Source organism: Salvia splendens, unplaced genomic scaffold (genome assembly GCF_004379255.2).
Source record: "Salvia splendens isolate huo1 unplaced genomic scaffold, SspV2 ctg773, whole genome shotgun sequence".
NCBI lineage: Eukaryota > Viridiplantae > Streptophyta > Magnoliopsida > Lamiales > Lamiaceae > Salvia > Salvia splendens.
Window position 1 is genome coordinate 12,241 of NW_024599448.1, and position 16,199 is coordinate 28,439.

Genomic DNA, 16,199 nt, shown 5'->3' on the forward strand with positions numbered 1-16,199 from the left:
GAATGGACAGACTAAAATGAAAAAACGGGAGTCCTATCGCGGACCGGGAGTATTATATATATATATATATATATATATATATATATATATATATATAATAAAATCACAATAACAACTATTATAAAACCGCATAAATAACTAATAGATAAAATTAATTTAATAATAAGCTTAATCAAAAGAATGATATATTTCATATTCTAGTTGTGTTTGTTTTACTAAAGTGGTGGCAATTAAATTCTACATTGATTGAAAGTGCTACAGCATTGGCATAAGACAAAACCCTTTTCTATTTCAACACTTTACAAAAAAGTGTGTCAATAAGAAATCAATTTAAAAAGTGTAATGATATTTTTTATAATTTGTAGAGCCTAAGATGTTCCACTTAAATAGGATAACTGACTTTTTCTTTTAATATTATTTTTAATCATTTAAGTTTAATTGTTGACAGCTGTAAATCAATTTATCTTCCTTCTTCCATCTCTATTCACCGCCATTGTTGTAGGTAGTTTTTATCTCTAATTTTATTTTCAAGCCCCTCCTTCCATTAAACCTCTAATAATTTAGACATCAAATGTATTACCTTGAGAAGGGCTGAAGATACATTCTGAAAATTTTGAAAATTTTTGCAATAGAAATTTGTTAAAACAAAAGTTTGGGAGGGGCTTAAGCCCCTCATCACTTCAACGTGTGTCCGCCACTGTCTCCATTAATTTGTGGTTTTTATATCTGGACAATGATGTATACGTATTGCGTAGTACAACATATATATTGTATAAATAAGATGATTCAAATATTTTGTGTATTTTTCAAATTTTCGAACATGTAATTTTTTATTTTAAATGAACATATTTATAAACATTGTATTTTAAAATTATTCTCATATTAATTTAATCAGGATGGATAAATAAAAATTCACTTGCAAAATATAAGTAGTAAGAGAGAATTAAAATAAAAAGAGTTGTGACTCCCCAATTTGTTTTGGGCTAGCCTATCAGGCCATAATGCTTATAAAATACTGAACTTACATGGATTATCTTTTGGGCTAGCCCATCAGTCCATAATGCATAAAATATTGAACTTACACCACTTTTCGTTACATTTTCTTGTAATAAAAATAGATCGTGTTTTCTCAAATTAAAATATTTAATTTTGTATTACAGAAATAAGTAATGTTCCAACATAAACTTCAAAATAATCCCTAATTCACTTTGCTAGGGTAAAGATTTTATAAATAGTACTTCTTCTCGCATATAATAGATGTTATACTTTTCTTTTAGTTTGTCATTCAAAAGATATTACATTTTCTTTTTTTGGAAACAAAAATCTCTCACATTAATATAAATATGTTATTTTCTCTTTTCGCTTAAAGCGCAAAATAACATCTCCTAAAATCGCGTGTCATTATCTAAGTGTGTTATCTATTATGGGACGAAGGGAGTTCTACTCCATTTCATGTTAATTATTACTAGTATCTTTGTTCAATTTTTATGCAAGAAATTTTTTTAGACAGCATGAAAATAAAGAGAAAATTTTCGATTAATCAGGACAATTGACTCAAATTTCCAGGCAAGTTCAAATAAACAATCTTGGGCTATTTCTGATTCGGCCGAATAGTAAATCAACTAATTTATCAAAAATAAATTGTACCTTTAGAAAAATACATGGACTTCACTTTCCTTTAATTTTTTGAAAAAAAATTGTTTTCGAAGTGTAAGTTAGTTGAGACTTAAAATGTTGTCATTGTTTTACATATTTAAGGGTTAATTGTTATAGTAATAAATAGATTATTTCAAATTTGTTTTTCTTTCAACAATTAAATAATGACTCATAATAAAAAATTTATGATTCTCAATCTCAACAAATTAAATTTGAATAAAATTGAAACTGTGTTTATAAACGAAAAATCAATACAAAGGCAATGATCATATATGCATCACTATTAATCCAAATTATCAATTTTTTTACATGTGTGTGTCAACTGATCATCACATTGTTGAAAAAAATACGAAGAAAATACCATTCAAAAGTCCCAACTAATGAATTTGGGAACTTGTGGATTGAAAAAATAATACCAAGTCTGATAGCATATTCTGTTCCATAACAAGGAATATTTCCATCCTATACTGGGAGATTAGCTACCCTTTGTACAGATTCCAGTTAGTACTACACTGCATTAAACAAGACTGATAAACCTACAAATCGACCAACACATTAGTCAATCGGCCCACGACATAAAACACCAGACGAAAACTCCCTGCCACATTACCAATCAAGCTGAGAGTTCATCAAACACTAACCTTGCCAATCATGTCCTGAGGTTCCTTCTTGTTGCTTCCATCTTCAAAAGAAGATCCTTGATATCTGTTTCCATCCTCATTTTCATACTGAAGTATTCGTGATAGCCTCTTTCGAGAGCCTGGAGCTCTTCCACCTTCTGCTTTCGCATCTCCTCAGCTTCAGCCAAACGAAGTTTGGTGATCCGGCTTGTGTATTCTTCTTCAATTCTTTCGCTTTTGGTCACTGAAATGCGTTTCAGTGCTTCAGATTCCTTTCTAGCATCTTCTGCGCGTTGTTGAAACATCTTAGCCTCAGCCTGTTTGATTCTCACAATGCTCTCCAGTTCATCAAATATAGGCTCTTTTGGGCAATTTTTTGGATATCCATGTTCACTGTGTACTTATCATTCTTATTGGTGTCGTAGTCATGGATTAAATTGACCGGATCTCCCAAGAGAGGAGCCTTTTCTGGATAAACAGGCTTCATCCACCCAGTTCCTTGGCTGGACCCAGCAATGCCGTTACTGCCTTCTTGTTTTCTTGTTGGCAACTCTTTTCTGGGTTCAATAATGTTGCCAGGCCTTTCCAAATTGGATTCTGTGACAACAGAAAGATGCAAACAAATTTAGGCAGTCGATTAGAGTAGTAGGCAATCAAAAATATATTCAGGAAAAAAAACAAAGTGAAAAATGGCATGCTGATGCATGAAATAAGACACTTTCATGATCAACTGCCTGGCATTTAAATAACAAGAAAAAGTATACAGTTTCAAAAGTAAATAGTTGCTCAAATCGAAGAAGATAAATAAGTCCTATCAAATAAACAATTCATTAGAAACTAGCATAACGAATGATACTACCATTCTAGTAGATTGAAGTGCTAGTTAACTTCTTTTGTAGATGGACAGACATGACAGAACTACGCAAGTCATCGTCCAAATACCAGGGGTGTTGAATTAGTACTACTACTATCTAAGCTGAAAAGTCAAATTTATACTTAAGCAGATCATGTATGATTGGGGGGGGGGTAATTGATAGTGATGCTTATCAAGTTCTGCAGCTAGCGACTTTGTAGAGCATACAAAGAACCTAAGAAACTGGGGAAATGCGAATGAGTTAACGAACAAGTGCACCATTTTTTAGAAAAAAAACCACATTCACAATTGTTATTTCTACGGCTTAATGCCATTGAAACTTGCATGCTAGGGCTAAGATATTCTGCAACACAAGACCAGTAACAGATGGAAAAATGATTCCGAAAGTGAAGAGCAAAAGAGGACTTTTTTACTTTTAGGCTCGCCCACTACACGTAAGTTCATAAAATGCTCTTTCAGCTCCAATATAATGCATGTTGGGAGTAGACTATGCAGTACAATGTGCTTACATAAGGGAAATTTAATGAAAAAAAATGAGAAGGTAGAGCAAACATACCAGTGAAAAAGTTTATTATATGACTCTGCACCTCCTGAAAATCTGATCTATTAGCCAATCTAGACAGCATCCGCACAGCAATTTCTTGGAGCTGTTTCCCTCTAACATCCTCACTGTCGTAAAATATTCTTCTCACATATTCAAGTTCTCTAGAAAGATTTTCTGCAGTCCACTCTTTGATGAAGTTCTGAAAAACTTCCTTCACAAAACCAAACATCTCAGAAGGATGATCACAGGCAACACAGTAAAACTGCATTTCCGTGGTGCCTTGAGCACCGGATGCACTACGGCCATTTCTGATATGAGATTCTCGTAACCCACAATCTGCATGGCACCAATGTAAGCATACATCACAACCGACCCAACTACAGGTGTTAGATGCCATGTCAAAGTTCGAACACACAAGACACATGCAATCCCTGCAAAAGTCACTCCGCTGTGAACATATTTTGCAGTCACATTCATCCACAGGAAGAAGACTGCGACAATTGAGATTTCTACATCGCATATTGAGAAATATTTCTGCTAAATCTGAGGATGCGATATCATATTTTGGCAGAACAAATTCACGAAGCCCTGTTTTCAAAGCCACCAATATCTCCAACTGGGTACGATTTGCATTTAGTAGCATATCCAGAGTAATGTCTGACCTCTTCTGTAATGCCTTTTGCAAAGCACTCAACTGCCACTGCTTAACTGGGTTTGAGATTATATCACGGGCAAACTCTTTAATAGATGGAACGTGCTTCACATTCATTTCATTAAACCTCCGAGCCATTGTATGTATTGGTTCAGAGACAATCATGGTGACTATAGACTCGGCAAGGTCAGTGCCAACTCCCAACTCTTGATCTTTACTATCCCTGCCATTGTTCATTTCTAAACTACCAGAATCTTTCTCAGTCCGAGATTGCCTATTATCTTTCAAATATTCTGGTCCATGATCATAAGTGGCAAAACCTTGAGCTCCAGACAACTGTTTACTACTAAATTGCCTTTCAAGACCAATCGGCATCTTGGAGCTTCCTCCAGTAACTCTCATATTTTGCTGTGTAGCTTGTCCACTGGAGTTGCCTTGGGATACTTGACACTGCAGATGCAAGACATTTTCTCTTGATGGCATTCCTTTATAAGCAGAACCCTCCTTACTCTTAGCCTCCTCCAAAGACAAGGCTTTCCAATCCACCCCCTGAAATAGTGGCTTGCTACCAACAGATTTCTCGTAATCAAGTGCATTATGAGTCAGAGAACAGCTAGGGTTGTGAGTAAACTGCTGTGACCCAGAAAATGACATTGAAGCTGTAAATCCATCAGAATTTGTCCGAAACGAGCTAGCAAATGATTGAACACTCCTTGTATGACTAGGAGAACCCGGAGCTTGTCTCTGAGAACCAATTGGCAATAATACATTTGGCAAGCTAAGAGAAAGGTCAAGAGCCAATTTATCATCGTTAGGCTTACTATGTGTTGATTGCTCCACTTTCTCTGGCTTTTTAACTGGATCAGCTGAGAAAAACTGGAATCCCCTGGTACTTGGGCCTTCCATTTCAATGTCTCTACTTTCTATGAGGTCCCTTGGTTTGTTATCAACCTCCAAATTCTCTGTGAGGAGAACACCATCAGAGGGCAATAAAGTAACACTTTTGCCCTTGTCTTTCATACTTGGGGCTGTTTTCTCTGTAGTAGGAAACTCGCTTTTGCCCGTTGCCTGGACACTTCCTGCCACTTCCACATCATCTGCATTGACTTGATTGTTAACAATCCTGTCTTCCTGTTGCTCCTGTAAAGTTGATAGTTTCTCATCACATCTGCTATCTGCAACCTCCTCCAAGCAGCCTTCAGTTCCATCATCCCTTGCATGGTCACCACCTCGATTTTCTTCTTTTGTATCATCATCATCATCATCATCATCATCATCATCATCATCATCATCATCATCATCATCATCATCATCATCATCATCTCTATTTTCCCCCACCCCTTGGATTGACGTATCCCGACAATCAGGCAAGTCGGCATTTTGGCTAACATCTTCAGCCTCCTTAGATTGTCTGTCTACAGCTTGCTCGTCACAGCTGTCCACTTTAGTCATGTTCCTCTTTTCTACTGATGAGAAATTCGCCTTTTCCAGTGCAATTTCGTTTTCAGCCTGCTTCTTAGGCGAAGTCTGTTTATCAGCAGCTTCATCTTCGATAACTGGCTTCGCAAGAGGCACATCATCGGGTTGAGGATCAGGTTCCAGCTCTCCTTCTTCTCGTTCACTGCTGGGACCGCCACTCTCTACTTGCATTTCTTCAGACTTCTTGCATTCAACAATCTTTGATAGCTCACTTCCAGAATCCTTGGACCAAGCTGGAGAATTTGCATCTCTGAATCCCTGGGGAGACTTTGCCTTCCCAACTTCCTTTGATTCCACTCTAGTTCCTCTACTCGCCTCACTGCCACTCCTGGCCCCGTCATCAACATCTTTCCCACTACCGAATCTCCTCCACGATGCACCAATACCCTCCCTTTTAGGCCTATCCTCTCCGACCTAAACCCCTTGGGAAAGTCTCTCCTAGGTGCAGAAAAGCTCTGAGAACGATACATCTGATCCATCCCATAACCAGCCCTCGGCGATGAGCTCAATATCCCTCTATCGTTCCCATTCCCGTTCCCGTCTTTATGGCGATCATAACTCTTTCTCCTCTCATAACTCTCCAAATCATAATCCGGCCGCTTCCTAATCAACTTTGAACTCTCCCTCTCATCTTCTAACCGATCGTACCTGGGTGTTGATGAGGATAAGACCTTCCTCCCACTATCAGATGACCTGTAGTAAGAGGTCCTATGCAAAGACGAAGATGAACGCTGGGGAGCAGCCTCATCTTCTCTTCTCCCCCAATCTTTCAGACCACCCTTCTCCCCGTACGAGTGCAGATCATCACTGGACCTCAACCTCTTCATAATTTGCAGTCTCAATAATCAATAATTACAAACATAATAACATTAAATTAAGCATATGAACCAACAAAATAACTTCCTGCGGCACAACAACACTGATACAATTAAGCAACAGATCGACTCAAAATTTAAAATCAACCACTAAACTACCGATTAACTGAGCAGACAGATCATGAAGCAAGTCATATCCTCAACTGCAGAAATTGATCAACAATTAAACAAAGAGAAAGGAGGAAGAAGCGTCAGCTCTACTTGAGGTAGAACGAAAGCCAGATTAAACGGGGTAGTAGCAGGAATTGAATGGTGGGCGGAGAGGAAAGCGGCGCGTGGGAGATTTGTATGTGTAGGTTGGAGTTGGAGAGATGATTTGTGTTCAGTCAACGGAAATGATAAAGTAGTGGGGCTGGGAGAAAGATGAAGACTTGAATAGCACACCGGTCAAGGCTTTGGGAACTGGTGGGGTGGGTGGGGGGGTGCGTAGTGCGCCTCATGTGCACGTTAGAATCACCCAAGATTAGTCAACTCTTGTTTGAAAAAGTTAAAGTTGATTGGTTGGGAGGACTTTCGACGTCACCGTAATTTGTATTTTATTTTTATTAATATTAATCTTTTGCTATCTTTATAGACTGACGTTGGTTAAGCTAATTCAAACTTCATATCTTGGAACGAATACAATCATACAACAGTTAAATTAAACTGAAATAAATATCGACAACACTAATTAATAATTGCAGGGAGTGTTAAAAAACATGAAATTGATGAGTGGTTGAAAGCATTGATTTGACGCCTCAGAATTGCTATTTGACTCTTGTTCTTTTCCAATCGAAGATGAGATCTAAACCACATGCATAGGCAAACTCAAACACCAATTTTTGCCCTTATATTATTTACTACTTTATAATTTAAGTAATTATTATTTGATGACTGTGTGTGACCATCAATAATGGACTACAACTAATAAAATTGGACATACTCCAATTCAAATCACCCATTTTGCTTTAGAAAAGAAAAAGAAAAAGAAACCAACCTCAGTTGATTTCTTATTTTAAACGGGAAACAAGTTCAGTGGGCATCCACTATAGTATAGCCGCGGCTAAAGCCTCCGGGGGCGATCTCGGGGCGGGTTATAGTGGAGGAGACGTCGCCCCGAAGCGAAAAAAAAAACGGGGCAGGCGGACGAGCGGCGTTTTTTGCGCGAGGACGCGGCGGTCGCCCATCGCCGCGCCTATAGGTGCGCCGGCGATCGGCGAGCCGGTTGCCCCCTTCAATTTTTTTTTCTTTCGAAAATTAACCCTATAAATACCACTTCTCCACCATCCATTTACACCATTTTCACACACTCTCAATTCATTCACTATCTACACTTTCAGTCTCTAAAAATGTACGGTGGAGACGACGAATCACCCGGCTCGCACGAATCGGGATATGGTGGCAATCCTTCCTAGCCTTCGGGATATGGCGGATATTCTTCTCAGCCATCGGGATATGGCGGCTATCCTTCTCAGCTGTCGCCCGTCGGGATATGGCGGATATTCTTCTCAGCCGTCGGGATATGGCGGCTCTCCGTCCCAGCCATGGAGTTGGAGTCGATCTCCCCCGCCGTGGGCATCGAGTCCAACTCATCCTCCATCTCAACCGTGGAGGTCTTCTCCCACGCCCCAACCTTTCCAGAGGAATCTGAGCCGCTCGACGTTTGGAGATTACAGACCCAATCTCGACACCCTTAACCATCCGCGTCCGGAGACCCCTTTCCAATCTAGCCACTCTCTTTTCACAGACGCAAATCAAGACGCACTGGATACGATGATGGGTCTGCTCAGTTCCGGCTTACCGGATACGCCTCCAGCACGCACGAGACTCGGCGGGTCCGAAGGGACTGGCTCGGGCAGTGGCGGTGGCGGCGGCGGAAGAGGTGGCGGCCGTCGCAGTAGAGATGGGGGATCGGGCAGCGGCTCAGTGGAAGCCGGAAACAAACGGGGTGTCCACTACACCAAAGCGGAGTCCATTGTTGTGGCGAGGGCGTGGGATGCTGTCACATCCGACCCCATAGTGGGCACCGATCAGATCGAGGGGAGCTTTTGGAAGCACGTCCTGTTGGCGTACAACGAGTTCAAACCTCACGGCGCCAGACCGCGTGACGCAGAACAGCTCCGCAAAAAGTGGTCTAGGATTCTGCCGACCACCAAGCGGTTCGTGGGCATATACCAGAACAACCTGCTCCATGCTGAGAGTGGCCGAAGCGAAGCTAACGTGAAGGCACTGTCGATGGGCCAATACAACACGGAGGGCTGGCCGAAGTTCACAATGTGGGGGAGTATCTAGTTCTCGAGGACTGTCCGAAATTCAAGGCCATCTGTGCGCAAGAGCAGGCCGGAGCGCCTGGGCCGAAGCGTACAAGACACAACATTGCCGGGGACTACAGCAGCGGCAGCGGCTCGCATTCATTTGACCTGAACGACGAGCAAGCCGAAGAGCCTTCCGCTACACACACTAGGCGCGCATGCCCTCCGGGATAACATGCCTCTATCCGACGCGCTAGAGAAGCTGGAATTTCCTCCCGCCGATCGCGTCTGGATCGCCCACCCAGCAGCCCGCCCCTATACCGCCGCAAAGGGTCCTTATTGCCAGCGAGGTCTTGAGGGATAATCTATATGTGCAGTTGATGCAACAATGCATGAAGTCTGCAGCAAATACGAGGCCGCAACCGACCCGTTCATCAAGGATATATACTCCGACCTCATACGTCGGATCCAACGCCGTCTACGCTTGGCTGATGAGGCTTCTGGGGCAGCGGCGGCCGGCGGTAGCGAGGGAGACAGAGAAGAAGATGAGGAATCGGACTCCGCCACCGATTAGACGATGTCGGCGTTTTTATTTGTATTTTTTTTAAATGTTCGTTGTATAATTTTACAGTTGCCAATACAACGAATATTCGGTCTCAATTACGTCGTTTTATAGTTATTTAAATTCCGATGATTTTAAAAATAAAGGAAAAAATTAAAATGAAAATTGGTTATAAAATTTCGGGGTTATTGGAAGTGTCAGCCTATAGTGACGGAAACCTTTTTTTGGTGCGAACAAAAAAATTAGGGCTGTGGACAAAAAAACGGGCGGGGCTATTGGGGACGTCAGCCTTATAGCGAATACTCTAAATACAATAATGCTAGTACAAATAGTAAATAATTTTGATTTACTTATTAATTATGCTATTTTTTTTTCTTTTTTCTTTCGTTGTGAGAGAATATTAGTACAAGTTACTTTTTGACGTTTATGTTGTTTTAATTCCAGCGTTGGATAAAGTGTATTTGTACTCTGAGAAATAATGAGATCTCCATTTTCTAATTTTACAGTCGTTTTTGCTTTACAATTGTAGGAGTATTATTTTCTGTCTTTCCTTTGCAAAGACACGTGACTAATGGCCTACGTTGAAATCGGTAAAGTAGAATGTTTATATTTCATTTGATTCATTCTTGTTGGGGTACAAACCCATCCCAATCGGATGAGTGAGGGAAGTTGGAAGGTGTATATAATTACTGTCCAACCCCAATTAGTTTGAGGCCTTTTGGGAGTGACCCAAAAACAAATCCGTGCGGGCTTGACCCAAAGCGGACAATATCAAACTAATGTTGCAGTCGACGATCCTAACAAGTGGTATCAGAGCCCAGGTGGCTATGGGTCGTGCCTGGATGAGCCCCGATTAGGGTCTGGCCCTGAAGGACTCAAAGTTAGAGTCGGGCCCAGGATGACCCAGGGGCCAGGGCTGGAACAACCCATGTTCGTGTCAACTGCGTTCCCGATGTGGTCTCGGTTTGAGGAGAGGTTTGTTGGGGTACAAACCCATCCCAATCGGATGAGTGAGGGAAGTTGGAAGATGTATATAATTCCTGTCCAACCCCAATTAGTTTGAGGCCTTTTGGGAGTGACCCAAAAACAAATCCGTGCGGGCTTGACCCAAAGCGGACAATATCAAACTAATGTTGCAGTCGACGATCCTAACAATTCTCTTATAAAACTCTTGGCTTATGTGATCCTGTAAAATCATAAATGGTTACACATTTGTACTATATACAGTACATAACTGATTTTGTATACCCTTCATTCGAATTCCACTTTGCAGTATTCATTGTTTGGGTCGATATTAAGTATTGGAGTTTGGGTCGATATCACTAGTTAGTGGGAAGATAGCAGATCTCTTAGGAAGGAAAGGAGTAAGGCCTTATTCATTTTTACATCCTAGTTGAGTATTTTAAATCTCAGTTTCATGTGGAGTATATTTCTGTGTCATCTCTTGTAATATTGGCCGAAAAATGTAGGTAATGGGATTAGCTGAGCTGTTTGTTTACTGTTGTTGGATGGCTTGCAGTAGCATTTTCAAAGGTACCTTACCTACGTCCAAATTCTCTTTTTCACTATGCACATCAGATGATTAACTAATTTATGCTCTCAAATACTACAATGTTTTTACGATTGAAAAGAGGACAAGAAAAACAATTTCTTCTAAATCCAATATTAGAAAAAACATAAATATAAATCAACCTCCTTCATGGTATAGTAGTTATTCAGCAGAATACCTTTTAATCATCAGTCTATTGCAAGAGTAAAACAGTTGATTTCAAAGATGAGTAGATGGAAATGAAAAGCTTCAATTATTAAATAAATAGGAACTTACGTATAGCGCAGCGCGATCGCGATCACCTTAGTGAAATATCCAACATATTTATCTTTTTATTTTGAAAATTAATTGGTATATTTATCTACTTGAACAAGATATGTTAATCCGAGTTATGCATAAGACTAAAGTCCCAAAATGATCCCTAACATTTGGCCATTTTATCTTTTTGGTCCAAAACTTTATCTTTTGGATGTTTTGGTCCTGCACATATGAAAATTTGATCATTTTGGTCCTAAACTAACAGATCCTTCAAATATTTAACGGTCAACATGTTTAAGTCTGATTTTGACCCATTTACCATCTTTAAGTATGATTATTAACTCTCAAATTATATCTTTAATTATTATATTAGACATTATCATTTTAAAATACAAAACAAATATATTAAACACAAAATGAGCTGTGGAGCTGTGTTGGGAGTCTTGGGGAGTGTTTGCTGCTGTGATTTCTTGGTTTCTCTTAGTGAAGAACATGGCTTCAGAAAATGGAAGCGTTTCGGCTTGAAACCAATAGAGAGAAGCAAAAATTGGGTCTTTTCGAGGAGCTGCGATGGAGGCGGATGGAGAGGTGGAAGAGGAGAGGCTGACGCACGGCGGCCTTGGCGTCGCTGTTCTAGTTAAAGCAATGGAGGGCATTTTATGGGAAGGAGGTGGGAAATGGGAATGAGTGGTTATGATGATGAAGGATAACAGAAATTGGGATGTAGATTTTTTAAACTGCTCCCTGCGAAGAGCTCGCTCCCTGCGAGCATAGCGAAGGGGGTCTCTTGGCCGATGGATTTAGCCATGCCCATGGCGATGGCGGTTTTGCCGGTCCCGGGCTGGCCGGCGAGGAGGACTGCGCGGCCGGCGATTTTTCCTTCCTGGACCATTTTGACGATGACGCCGGCGGCTTTCCGGGCTGAAGTCTGGCCGACCATGCCCTCGGAGGAGGAGCGGGCCTCGAGGGCGGAGTCGAGGCCGAGGCCCCGGATGTGGGAGTGGGCGTCGATTCGTTCAATTCGGGTTAGGTCTCGCGTCTCTAAGAGCTTTATCTCCGCCATGGCTGAACTACGGAGACAAGCGATAGAATTTGGGTGGAGATTTAGGGATTAGAGGGAGAAAGTAGGAACTTGAAAGAGGAATTTGTTAGCTTGGTGAAGAGCTTTGGTGGAGATTTAGGGTTTAGGGATTTTGATTAAGGACAAAATTTGTGTTTAAAATAAGAAAAATATTAATTATTCTAATTTAAATCTCTAATTTAGTCAAAATTGTTTAAACTGCCGTTGACCGTCATCTTTAAACGGATCTGTTAGTTTAGGACCAAAATGATCAAATTTTCATATGTGCAGGACCAAAACATCCAAAAGATAAAGTTTTGGACCAAAAAGATAAAATGACCAAATGTTAGGGACCATTTTGGGACTTTAGTCTATGCATAATAACTTTTTTGCATGTATGGCCTTCCATATCCTTTCACCGCTTATCCATTGTGAGATAAGTAATGACAGGTAAGCAACAGGTAATTTCATTTCCAAGGTCTTTGCAGTAGTCATTAGTCAAGAGAAAAAACATATTTACTCGGTGACTTCATTTCAGGAATGATTCCATGCCTCTTTTTCATTCCAGAGTCTCCAAGATGGCTGCTAAGTTTGTGGAGAATTTTTGTAAAAGTTGAGAGGTTGTTGGACTTGTTTCAAAGAAAATATGCTCACTCTCTCACAGTAAAACTTTGTAGTTTTTTTTTTATTTATGGAGATGTATCATATAGTTATAAATAAGAAGTTTTATCCCACGTTGAAAGAAAGAGCAACACATCAAAGAACATGTAGCTATAAAAGAGAATCATCCAATACACTCTCTTTCAACCCAAAGGCCCAGTCCAACATTAAGTGTAAATTGTAACTTATATGTTGTGACTTGTGACTTGTAGTCTTGTTGAAATAAATACTAAAACAAGAAGAAAAAAAATTTCAAACTGCCGAACCAGCCCGGAACCGCCACTTCGGAAAAAAACCGGTTGTTTTAAACCGCCTCGTGAACCGGCAGTTTTTGAACCGAGTGTACACCTAGTGGAGTGTATGCATGAAACACTATTCTATTAGAAAATATATTTGTTTCATTCTTCCATGTGACAGTTCGCTTCCTGTTTCCAATGCACTTTATCACTTTAATATGTGATTGTTTCTATTGCTATCTCATTTTGTTTATGACGTGGCTTCATGATTTCTATTCTTTTTAGATCATCTCGTTTGCTATGCTTGCTTGAATTTCATAAATTTTGTGACTTGAGATTTTATACTGAAAAATTCCCAATTTACTCAGGTAGGAGTTGGGTTAATGGCGCTACAACAATTTGGAGGAGTGAACGCAACTATGCAAGTGCAATATTTTCATCTGCAGGTAAACTAGTTATTTCATGGTGATTCAGATGACAAAAACATACACTAATTGCTTAATGGCAGGTTTTTCATACAAAGTTGGAACAACTGCGATGGCTATTCTGCAGGTTAGAGCATGCACAACGGAGGCGTCCATCCGATTAGTGGCCTCCGACGATTGGGCAACGACATAGCCGTTGCCCTTTGAAATTTTTTTTTAATATTAAAAATCGGTTTTTAATTAAAAATACGATTAAAAAAAATTTCACTTCCCAAAAAAAATATATCCGTTTATTAGCGTTTTTTACAATTTTTTTATTTTTTTAAATATTTTTTTTCCTCCAAAAATACACATTTTCATCTAAAAATACCCTCACTTTCACACCAAAAAGATGCGGTGGTTGGCACGAACCAATCCGGCGAGCACTTTTGGTGGCGCGTCGCTCACCGGTACAATGAAAACCGGCCGCCGGGAACGATAGAGCGCAACGAGAGTATGGTGCGCAACGCCATCGGCCGAGCCAACGAGGAAATTGGCAAGTTCAATGGCCATTTCCTCCAGGAACAGCGGAATGCCGGGAGCGACCGGAGCGAGGTCGACATCATCACTGCCGCGATGAGCACCTACCAATCCATGAACTGCAAGTCGTTCAAGTACCTCAACGTTTAGCAGGATATGCGGACGCACCCGAAGTATATGGGAGGCGTAACATCCTCCTCTAGCGGCTCCTCCAAACGGTCAAGGTCGGTATCTCTATCCGACGCCGGCTCCAAAGAAGTGGCTAGCCAACTCGCCGGAGCTAACTTAGGTAGCCCCGACGCCGGACCGAGCGGTTCCCAACGCCGACCGCAAGGAAGGAAGAAGGCGGCGGCCGACCGCCGTTGCACCGCAACTCCATCTACCCCCGCTCCCTATGCGCCACCTCCACCCCCGAACAACTCGCTGTGGATGCTCTTAGGCCAACTCAATATGGCCGATAGGTCAACTATGACCCCACGCAACTTCAAACGCACGAGACCATGATATTGGGTCTCCAAAAACAATTGGGGTTAGTGCCGCCGAATCAGTAGTCTTCCACGGGTAATATTAGCTAATAATTATGTAATTTTTAATTTTTAGGAGTTTAATTATGTAATTTTTAATTTTTGCATTTTAATTATGTAATTTTTAATTTTTAGGATTTTAATTATGTCTTTTTTATTTTTATTTGTAATTTGTAATATTTATTGTGGTTTTTAATGAATTTTAATATTATAGAAATGTTTTTATTTAATTGAATTTTAATTGAATTGTGCTCGTCCTTGCGGAAGAGCACAGCTGTAAGTGTTATGCTCAGAGCAGGCAGGAATAGTGGCGCCGGGCCCACAACCGTGCTCGCAGGCAAGAGCACGGTTGTGGATGCTCTTAGTGGATTCCACAATTCCTTTTTTCTCCATACAGTTTAGGCTCCCACTCCCCGTACTTACAATATATTCCCATTTTCAGATCCCAATGACCATCTTAGGAACTCTCCTAATCGATAAATCTGGAAGACGACCACTGCTACTGGTAACTGTTCATGCGGCTAGTTCTATGTCTTTGTATTTGTTCATCTCTGTAAAGAAGCATGGTCTGCTTCTGCAGGTTTCTGCCGCTGGAACTTGCTTGGGTTGCTTTTCTATTGGATTATCATTCTTGTTACAGGTGACACACATAGACAAGTCTAATTTGCTGCATATTGGTTGAGTAGAGAGTTTAACTTATATATTTTTTTCCCATTGTAGGACTTTAAGCTTTGGGATTTCAGTCCCTTTCTAGCACTTGGTGGCGTCTTGGTAATGCAAGTGCAACGTTACTTGTCCAACTTTTGCGTATCTAAAGTTACCACATAGTTAAATAAGATGTTAATTATGTATCTGATCAGATATTCAAGGGATCATTTGCCTTAGGCATGGGAGCTAATGTCAGAGGTAGACAGTTTTAATCCTCAGACATCCACTAAAGTTGAAAAGCACTTGATACATCTCATTGCTCTATTATTTCAGATATTTCCCATACATGCCAAGGGTTTAGCCGGCAACCTGGTGAATCTTGTTAACTGGCTCGGCTCTTGGATTGTTACATATTCATTCAACTTCGTAGCTCTGCGGGTGAGTCTTTGTTCCAGTTTGTGATTTTCAATTGTTGGTGTGGAAAAAGAGTTGGATCTGAGAGTAGTGGGGTTTTGGTTCAGGCATTTTTTGAGTGTTTGTGGTCTGACAATGGTGTTCATCACAAAGCTGGTTCCAGAAACCAATGGCAGAACACTAGAGGAAATACATGTATCCATCATCTCATAATTATTTTTACACCATTGTATTAAAGGATATGTTGATCATGATATTAATGAATTTACTAGTTGAAACTGAAATTCTTAAGCAGAGAAGTCAAGACTCAAAATATATTTTTTCCTTGATTAATCTTGAAAATTTCACAAGATGGAGTAGGCCAGGGAATATGAACTAGTACTCAGCAAAGGTAAGTTTGATATTCACCAATC

General features: G+C 40.4%; 2 pseudogenes; one reads left to right on the plus strand and one right to left on the minus strand.

Moving 5' to 3' along the window:
* Positions 1 to 2,014: 2,014 nt before the first annotated feature.
* Positions 2,015 to 7,037, minus strand: LOC121791309 (annotated as a pseudogene).
* Positions 7,038 to 12,803: 5,766 nt separating this feature from the next.
* LOC121791307 lies at positions 12,804 to 15,999 on the plus strand (annotated as a pseudogene).
* The last annotated feature ends 200 nt before the right edge of the window (positions 16,000 to 16,199 follow it).